We start from the raw sequence: 10706 nt of genomic DNA, 5'->3' as shown, positions 1-10706 counted from the left end.
TACAGGAACGAAAGGGCTCCACGTGGTTGTCACCAATGTCCATCTTAGCCATGCTGCTTGGCTAATGGGAGGTTGGGAGAGGGACCTAGTTGGGTTTGAAGGAACGAAAGGGCTCTCTCTGCATGGGTGTCACCAATATCAATCTCGGTCATGCTTGCTCGCTAATGTGAGGTATGGTGGAGGGGCCCAGACAAGCTTACAGGAACGAAAGGGCTTGGTGTGGGTGTCTCCAATGTCAGTCTCAGCCATGCCAGTTGGTTAATGAGAGGTAGGGTGGGGGGACCTAGACGGGTTTACAGGAACGAAAGGTCTGCACGTGGGTGTCACCAATGTCAGTCTCCGCCATGCTGGTTGGCTAATGGGAGGTTGTGAGAGGGACCTAGATGGGTTTGAAGGACCGAAAGGGCTCTGCATGGGTGTCACCAATGTCAATCTCGGCCATGCCTGTTTGTTAATGAGAGGTAGGGTAGGGGGACCCAGACAGGTTTACAGGAATGAAAGGGCTTGGCGTGGGTATCACCAATGTCATTCTCAGCCATACCGGTTGGCTAATAGGAGGCAGGGAGAGGGTCCTAGATGAGTTTACAGGAAGGAAAATTTCCTGTGTCCGTGTCACCAATGCCAATCTCAGCCATGTCGGTTGGTTAAGGGAAGGACCTAAGTGGGCTTACAGGAAGGACAGGACCCTCTATGCAGATCATTGCTGGAGCCATTGAAGCGAGTCACCCTAGTAGCATGTCTTTGGAGTGTGGGAAGGAACCCAACGCAAGCCCATGGAGAACATGCAAACCCAATACAGATCATTGCTGGAGCCATTGAAGCCAGTTACCCTATCAGCATGTCTTTGGACTGTGGGAGGGAATCCAACGCAAGCCCATGGAGAACATGCAAACTCCATGCATATCCTGGCCTGGGATTCCAGCCGAGGACCCCATTGCTACAAGGCAGGCCTGCCTACCCTTAAGACCTTCCACCCAGTAGAGCAGATTTCCTATTCCTGACCTTCAGACCTCCCATGGACCTCACAAAGAGGTTTACACAGCACAGCCGGTGGGCAGGAGATGCCGAAGTTTCAACATAAAGAAAAATCTCGGATAATAACAAGCATTTAGCGGTTGTTCATCGAACATATGGACCGAATTGACGTTTTTTTTTTATAGTGGCCCATAATTCTTCCTTTTTAACCCCGTACGTTCCTACAGCCTCCAGGAGAAGCCGCCCGCAGCTAATCCCCCCTGGTGTCTATTTCAAGTCTATTCTCCCCTCTCTGAAAAGACACTGAGCCCCCCCGCAGTCAGGACCCTCCAGCCCCGCCGACGCACAAAAGGACGAATGCCCCCCCCCCTCCTCCTCCTCCCCTTTCTAAACGGCTGACTGCGGGGGAGCAGGTGTCACGCAGTATTTAAGTGACATTCGCAGCAAAATAAATATTGAAGCGCCCTGTCACTCGGCTGAGGGAATAATCTTGCGGCCGAAGTTCCCCCCCCCCATTCATTGTGAACCGCCCATGACATTTGTTCTGAGGGAATAATTCGCAGTTTATCTCGCACGCCGGAGCCTTTTTATCAGCGCGGCAGTGGAAGTGCGAAGGGACCGGCGACGCGAGAGAGAGAGGGGGAAAAATGGTAATTGAGTATTTTATCAAACGCTTCCAACAAAACGGACTTTGCGAGTCGTAAATGAAGATTAAAACCATTGTTGGCAGAGACGGACAAATTGGAAAGATTTATTATCGGAAGCATCAGTGTGTCAGGGAGGGCCGCGAGGAGAAAGAGACAAACGAGGCGCAGATAAAAAAAAAATAAGAGAAAATAGAAAAAAAAATAAAAAAACAGGGCGCACTTAAGCCGGGCGCGAGAGAGTAAATAGCGCGGCTTAATTATTTGTGTCGGGGTAGGACGGCGGTAGAGGACGCGTTGTAATAGCACAGCTGTCGCGGGACGTTTATGTGTGAAAAAGAGACGGTGATAAAAGCATTGTTTAAAAAAAGGCGACCGCGCCGCGGACCGACGCCAAAATACTCCTGACTGGCGCTGATAATGGCAGACGGCTCTTTGTGGCAGACGAGGTTCCTCTTAAATAGCCTCTGAAAATTGCGAAGTGTCTCGCAGCTGCCGAGAGTCCGCTGGAGGGAAAAGGTGGAATTGTTCAAAACTTCAATTGTTGGCCAAAGAGGACCTGTCATAGCTGAGCCCCTGGTCCTGGGAGATGTAGGGCCGCCGTTGGGTGTCTGTCGCCTCTCCTGGGATCCAGGACTCCTGCCAGTCCTGATTGGTGGCACATTAATGGTCGGAGTTAGAACAACAGATCTCTAAGATCCCTACTGCTACTACTCTTCCTCAGGGAGTCCTTGAGTCTCCTCTGTTCTCAAAAAGTTTCCTTTTGATCAGAAACAATTTTTTATTATGAATTGTATACAAAGATTACCCAACGCGTTTCAGGGAAATAACTCCTTCTTCAGGGTCAAAAGCTTGGAAATGTAACATAGAAGTTTGTAGAGCCAGACTGGTGCCCCTTGGACAAAGTTGAGCTCTTTGCCCTCAGAGTGCCTGGGGGGGGATGCCTTCAAAATTCTGGTGGTCTATGGCATGTCCGGAATTTATTCATCCATCGTACGGTCTTGTAAACATGGCTTCAGCTTGCTAAGGAAGTTGGAGGGCTCCAAGCTGTTGTGAAGCATCCTCCAGCCCACTTCAAGTAGCTTTCTTGAAGCCTTTTGAAGTGTCCGTCATCTGATCATCTCCAGCTATGGGACACGGACTCCATAGATGTCTATGGAGCTGTAAGGCACAGGCGTGGCCAGTAGGTATGCGCTTGACAGTTCAGACCGAACTGTCATTGGAGAATGGCACCCGGATGGCAGGGGCGGTCAAATATTTTTTTTCTACTTTTATATCACTTTTTTTATTTTTATTTATTTGTAGCTTGTCGCTTCCTTTTTTTATTTTTGTATAATTTTCTTATTATTTTTCTTATTCTTTACTTTTAATTACTTTTTTATTTTACTAATTTAATTATTATTTATTTATTTTTTTATCAATTTTTTTCACTTTGTGTGATAGCAATTGGAGGTGACAGGTTCTCTTTATTGACCCTGTCACCTCCAAAACAGGAGTCCTAGCACTGTGCTCGAACTCCTGTCACAGCTGAGATGGGAAGAGCACTGTATGTTACGGGCGTCGGGGGAATCCATGCCACTGCCGCCCCTTGGCGCCCTGCCGCCCCAAGGCCTGGCCTCAGTGGCCTTGTGGGAAATCCGGGCCTGCAGATGAGGCCCAGGGCAGTTTGGCTCATCCCTAGCGGCCTGGATAGCTTGACCTAGTGGCCACGCTTCCACTGGTCTTCGCCGAAGACCAGTGGAACCGTGGCCACCAGATCAAGGGGAGTATTGGGTTAGATTCGGGGAAAGGGGTTGGAAACATGCTTTTGTATTAAAATGAATGTACTTGTGCTTTAAGTCTGATGAGAGTCCTCCTTCTCCCTGCATGGACTTCGCCCCCCCCCCCCCCCATTGAAGGACGTTCTGTAGAGATGATAAATTTAGGGAACGCACAGAGCGCCGAGTGTTCTGATCTAGATTCGCCCTCGGGCAGCTCTTCTCTTCATAGCGTGTGTAATCTGTGACCGTGGACTGTACATGGGATCGGTGATGCACTCTGTACATGACAGAGATAAATGACATCTTACTGTCCGCAGAGCCCCTAAGATACAAGATATTGAAGAAAACGCGCGTTGAAAATGAACGCGGTTCACGGCAATAAATACGATCCTTTTGAGAAATTTTTGGATCTGACTTCTTCTCTGGAAGTGGACCTGGTCTGTAGCCCTCATTCGTCTGCTTTTAACCTTCTGATCGCTTACATCACGGGTCTCCAAACTTTCTATACAAAGGGCTGGTTTACTGTGCTTCAGTCTTCAGGAGGGCCAGACTGTGGCCCTTTTGAGTAGAAAAGGTCCCAACGTCGGTGGGGGAAAAAACATTGCCCCATCTTTGGTGTCATTGGAAGAAATTGTGTCCCATCATTGGTGTCAATGGGAGGAAGGGTGCCCCGTCGTCTGTGTTGTGGGGATAAATTGTGTCACATCATTGGTGTCATGGGATGAATTGTGCCCCATCATTGGTGGCAGTGGGAAGAATTGTACCCCATCGATTATTTCAGTGGGACGGAATTATGCCCCTTCATTGCTGTCAGTTGGGGGAATTAAGCCCCATTGTTGGTAATGGTGGATGAAATAGAGCAGGGTGCAGGGGGTTGGTAGTGTGCGGAGTAGAATGCAGGGGGGTTGTGTGTGACACAGGGTGCATGAGGTTGGTAGTGTGCGGCGCAGGGGGTTGGTAGTGTGCGGTGCGGGGGGTTGGTATTGTGCGGGTTCCCCCTCTAACCTAAACTAGCCCCCAGCATGAATTCTCACTCTCTCAGCACCCTCTACACATTACCTGCACCCTCCACAAAATCCATGCCCTCTCTGTGCATCCCTACTTTCCACAAAATCCCTGCACCCTACATGCATCCCCTGCATGCGCAGGAGGCACGGGGTTGACGGTGTGCGGCGTAGAGTGCAGGGGGTTGACGGTGTGCGGCGTAGAGTGCAGGGGGTTGGCGGCGTGCTGCGCAGAGTGCAGGGGGTTGGCGGCGTGCTGCGCAGAGTGCAGGGGGTTGACGGCGTGCGGCGTAGAGTGCAGGGGGTTGACGGCGTGCGGCGTAGAGTGCAGGGGGTTGACGGCGTGCGGCGTAGAGTGCAGGGGGTTGACGGCGTGCGGCGTAGAGTGCAGGGGGTTGACGGCGTGCGGCCCCCTGCACCCTACAGGTCCACGCACCCCCCTGCACCCTACAGGTCCACGCACCCCCCTGCACCCTACAGGTCCACGCACCCCCCTGCACCCTACAGGTCCACGCACCCCCTGCACCCTACAGGTCCACGCACCCCCCTGCACCCATTACAATACATCCTAGCAGTTGTGTTTTTCAGTGTGTTGGACAGGCCCCCTGTTTTCGTAGAAAGTTGCTCTTCGTTTTTTTTATCTACGGTAAAAAGTTTTCTTTTTGAGAAGCTGGTAGGAGCCGAGACTCGCGCAGAGTTTTATATGCTTCCTAGCGGGATCATTATTTTACTGCATCTTGCGCTGGAAGTTTCAAGGTCAGCATTACGCGAACAGTTGTAACGGTCCCCACAGAAAGATAAATATATATTGACGAAGCCTCGGCGCGGGTTCTTTTGCCTGCTGAAGGTCAACGGCTCCTCAGAGGTGTTTGGTAACCTTCACATGTCTATAGGTTAGACCTGTGATGAGTTGCAGCTCCGCAGCTCGGGAAAGGGAAGACTTCTGCGCGGCTTTGGGGCTCCTTTCTTTTTTAGAACGCGAGCTGCGTCCGATCGACTTGACGTATCTTTCCGGATAGAGACATAAAAGGCGTCTGCTGAGATCCCAGGCAATCAAAGCTCTTAATAAAATTATAGCTCGCCTAATAGGTTCTCGCCTCGGCCCGGCAATGGCTTGGCGGCTAAGAGGAGATTCCATCTTAATAGAAACCTTTTTGTCGGAACGCGCCGGGAACGCTCTTTAGGGGGCTCTTGGAAAGGGGAGATTCATCGTTTTTTTCGTTGAAGGTTTTTTTTTGCTTGCCGAGCATTTTGCGTTTTTCGGCTCCTCCAGAGAGGCGCATCAAAAATGTTCAGATAGTTTTGCATAAGTGGAAAATTCTAAATTGTTTTTGAGTAAATTAAAGGAAAGACTTTTCCCGTAAAAATGGATCCAAGCCCTCATTTAAAAAAATAAAATGCACACTATATTGCCAAAAGTATTGGGACGCCTGCCTTTACCCGCACATAATCTTTAATGGCATCCCAGTCTTTAATAAAACCCAATCAATTCAATCAAAAAAATCAATTTCGGTCTCACTGTGCCCATCAATTGCAGCCTCACTGTGCCCATCAATTGCAGCCTCACTGTGCCCATCAATTGCAGCCTCACTGTGCCCATCAATTGCAGCCTCACTGTGCCCATCAATTGCAGCCTCACTGTGCCCATCAATTGCAGCCTCGGCCCCCATTAAAAGGAGCCTCGGTCCCCATTAAACGTAGCCTCGGTCCCCATTAAACGTAGCCACGGTGCCCATTAAACGGAGCCACGGTGCCCATTAAACGTAGCCACGGTCCCCATTAAACGTAGCCACGGTCCCCATTAAACGTAGCCACGGTCCCCATTAAACGTAGCCACGGTGCCCATTAAACGTAGCCACGGTGCCCATTAAACGTAGCCACGGTGCCCATTAAACGGAGCCACGGTGCCCATTAAACGGAGCCGCGGTGCCCATTGAAAGGAGCCGCGGTGCCCATTGAAAGGAGCCACGGTGCCCATTAAACGGAGCCGCGGTCCCCATTAAACGGAGCCCCGGTCCCCATTAAACGCAGCCACGGTGCGCATTAAACGGAGAAACGGTGCCCATTAAACGGAGCCACGGTGCCCATTAGACGTAGCCACGGTGCCCATTAGACGTAGCCACGGTGCCCATTAAACGGAAGCCACGGTCCCCATTAAACGGAGCCACGTTTCCATTAAACGGAGCCACGGTGCCCATTAAACGGAGCCATGGTGCCCATTAAACGGAGCCGCGGTGCCCATTAAACGGAGCCGCGGTGCCCATTAAACGGAGCCGCGGTGCCCATTAAACGGAGCCGCGGTGCCCATTAAACGGAGCCGCGGTGCCCATTAAACGGAGCCGCGGTGCCCATTAAACGTAGCCGCTGTGCCCATTAAACGTAGCCTCGGTGCCCATTAAACGGAGCCTCGGTGGCCGTTAAACGTAGCCACCGCGCCCATTAAACGTAGCCACGGTGCCCATTAAACGTAGCCACGGTGCCCATCAAACGCCGCCACTGTGACGCCCCCCCCCCCCGCTGTCTTCCCGACACTTACCCTGTCTCAGGAAGGCGGCGGGTGGCGAGAGGTGTCCTCCATGCTCCTTGATATCTTCTCCGGTCTTCTCTTCCCGTCATCTGCTATGATTGGACGCCATGATAGGAGTTCCATCACAGCGCCTGTCGTTTCAGCCAATTCCTGTCCGTATTATGTGCTAGGATGGGACATTCTTTGGGGAGGATTTGTGCTGGAAAGGATGAATGGGGGGGGGGGGGGGGTGTATGTGTGCTAGGAGTGGGATGGGGCGGGGGGGGGGGGGAATTTGTGCTAGGAGGGGGAATTTGGGAGTTTGTGTTAGAAGAGGTGATACGGTGGAGGGAAATGTGCTCAGAGGGGGCATTTTTTTTTGGGGGGGGGGCAATTTGTGCCAAGAGGGGACATTTTTTTGGGGGGGGGGGGGATTTGTGCCAAGAGGGGGCATTTTTTTGGGGGGGGGGGATTTGTGCTAGAAAGGATGAATGGAGGGTATTTGTGCTAGGAGGGGACATTTCTGTGTGTGGGGGGGATATGGTTCCGGCTATCGAGATGGTTCCTGTAAGGCGCAATCCTTGCCAACGGAAATCACCGAACCTCCAGGGCGACGTGGAATTTGAGGTAAGTGGCCAGTCGGCCTCAAGTCCTCGCTTCGCTCGGACGGCTCGCTACGCTCGCTCGGCCTCCTGGCTTTTTTTTTTTAACATCCTCCAATCCACGGGGATGGTAAGGAATGAGCCTGGATGCCAGCCGAGGTTCGGAGATTTCCGTCGGCAAGGATTGCGCCTGCGCAGTCCTTACAGGACCCATTTGATAGAGGAACCATACCGACAAGTCACCGGCATGTCTTCAGAATGGTGGACACCGTTGCAATCTCCATGCAGAGAATTTCTTGACTGGGGTTCAAAATGATGACCCCGGTGCTGCAAGGCCAGCAGGTCTTTAGAGTATCCAATGGAAACCCAACCCATGCAAACTCCATGCAGCTGGTGTCTCTAGCTGCAATTTTATGCCATTTTGGGCTTGTGTGTTTTATTTTTTATTTATTTTTTACTAGTTTGTTGCAAAGTTTGGGAAAGTGTCGAAACTCGCCGCCGCGGTAAACTTTTGTGCTGAATTAATGTCTTTCAATAATAAAATAAAAGGAGACAAAGCGAACGTTTTACTTATCATGACAAGAAGCGTTTGAAGTCCCCTTAATCAATCAATCTTGTCACCAGGACACAAAAGGCGTCAGCATTAGCGAGCGCGGCGGGGGGTGCGCGGGGGAGGGGCGCGCATTGTCTTTACATGTAACACTTTGGGATTAAACAAGTGTTGTGTTTTTTTAAGACGCCTTGTCTTCCCCGCACAATGCAGGAAAAAAATTATTCTTCCGCGCGAAGATAAAGGAAGTGCCCCGCGGTCCACTGCGGTCCTCGCCGCCCGTCAATCATCGGGGGAAAAAAGTTTGTTGAGACATTTAATTACAAGATAATACAGACATCAGAATTCTCCGCTGCTACTGACAGCCTCATTCCGAATGGGAAAACGCGCTCCCCCCCCCCCCCACCGCGGGGTCACAGATCCTCTGAGGTTACCTCCGTAATGACAGGTCCTTTATAGTCGCGTTCTGACATTGAAGGGAGGAAAAAAAAAAAAAACGCAATTATACTAATAAATTAATAACAGTAATAACGCGACAGTCATAATTGCAGAACGCGCAGGTTGTCAGCCGCGCGTTCTCTCGCTGGCTTGGAAAATTTTGTACTGTATCAGCAATTCTTACACAACATTAAATTGACTTAAAATCATACATGGTTCAGAGACGTTTACGGCGCTCGTAAGACGCGGCGGCGGGGAGGGGGGGGGGGGGAAATCGGGCGCGCAATTGATGTTCTGTGACTAAATTATATATTTTGGATGATGGACGAAAAAAAAAAAAAGAAGAGAGAAATGCAAGTTTTCAGAAGAAGTCGTCTTGAGAATTGAAGGGTTTTATCTGGACGTCGCCGGACGAAGAGGAGGGGCGGCGCCCTTACATTGGTCACAAAGACGCAGTCTATAACATTATCCTTGTGACAGAGCTCTGACATATTCCGTGGTGCTATTATTATTATTATTATACATTTATATAGCTCTGACATATACTGTAGTGTTGTACAGCGAACACGGAGCCAATCACATCAGTCTCTGTACCAGAGGAGCTTACACTCTAACCCCCCCCCCCCCTATAATCACATTGTTATTAGAGTGTAAGCTCCTCTGCTACAGAGACAGATGTGATTGGTTTCCGTGTTCTCTGTACAGCACTGCGGTATATGTCAGAGCTATAGAAATGTATAATAATAATAAGTGTGTGGAGGGGTATTAGAGTGTAAGCTCCTCTGGTACAGAGAATGACGTGACTGGCTCGGTGTTCTCTGTACAGCACTGCGGTATATGTCAGAGCTATAGAAATGTATACTGCCCCCCCCCCCCCCCCAGTCAAACACTATTATACATTTATATAGCTCTGACATATACTGCAGTGCTGTACAGAGAACACTGAGTCTCTGGACCAGAGGAGCTTACCCTCTAGCATAATAGTGTGTGACTGTGGGGGGGCATTAGAGTGGAATAATTGCACCCCCCCCAAACTATAACAGGCCACATGCCCTCGACATAGGGGGCACTTTGTCCGGAGGACCCCCCCCCCCCACAGTAAAGCACTTTGTACCCATGTTGATGAAGACAAGGGCCTCATCCCGACAACTCTGACCCTGTGGTTGTGTGTAGGAGGGGGGGGGGGGTGAAACTTATTGAAATCTGGAAGCCCCCTTTAACCCACCCCCCCCCATATGTGAATGAGTAGTATCCCCTCCCATGTGAATGGTACTGCCCCAATCATCCATCAAACACATGTCAGACGGGTCCTGGGGTGGTTCGGGAGGGTTGAGTCGTTGTAATAAAACGCGCATTAAAAAAAGTATCAAAGTGCCAAAGTCGCAGCGCAGAAATGGCTTTGAAAATCAGATCCGAATGGCGCTGCGCTAGTGTGAACCTCGTCTTTAATAATCTTTCAGAAGACAGAAAAGGATTTGTGTTTTTCATTTGCAGAACATTTCTCCTCTGCAATGTAACATTTGTGCGTTTTTTGTTACTTTTTTTCTATTTATTTGCAGTACAAGAAAAGTAACACAAGTTCTAAACAAGAAACTATGAATCCTAACAAAGTGTTCTGTGTATTTCACTCCCGACATGCAGAAGTGCGCCGTCCCCGACAACTTCCCCTTTTTTTTATTACAATGCCGATTGGCCAATCCTGCGGCAGCGTCGCACGGACACCAAACGCAGAAGAGCCGCTTGCCTAATTGTATTTGATGCAAGTTTGTGTTACACAATGAGATGTGTTCTCATCCGCTAATTTCACCATCCCCCCCAGTCCTGTCTGCACGGCGTGTGTCTACGAGAAAGGGCACTGGCGTTATTATCGGCACAGCTCATTAAAAACGCACAGTGAATGGCGCAGAAAGGCACTGCCGAGCGATTTTTTTTTTATGCATTAACATAAGGGGAAGTAAAATACAGGTTTTAACCCGTATTATCGCCATGCACAGGTTTAAATAGGGCATTGGGTACTTGGGGCGCCGTTTGCACCTGCGTAATTTTACGTGCCTTTCTTAACACGCAATAATGCGCAACAAATGTACTGCAACCCCTTCCTGCGGGGCCCTTTCGTACCTATGCATTGCACTCAGGGCCGCCATCAGGGGGGTACAGGCAGTACACCTGTAAGGGGCCCGGTGGTCCTAAGGAGCCCGGATGGCAGCCCCCCTTTTTTTTTGTCGGC

The sequence above is a fragment of the Rana temporaria genome, chromosome 9, assembly GCF_905171775.1.
Source record: "Rana temporaria chromosome 9, aRanTem1.1, whole genome shotgun sequence".
Classification (NCBI taxonomy): Eukaryota; Metazoa; Chordata; class Amphibia; order Anura; family Ranidae; genus Rana; species Rana temporaria.
The sequence above is the reverse complement of the archived record's forward strand: the minus strand, read 5'-3'. Positions refer to the sequence as shown.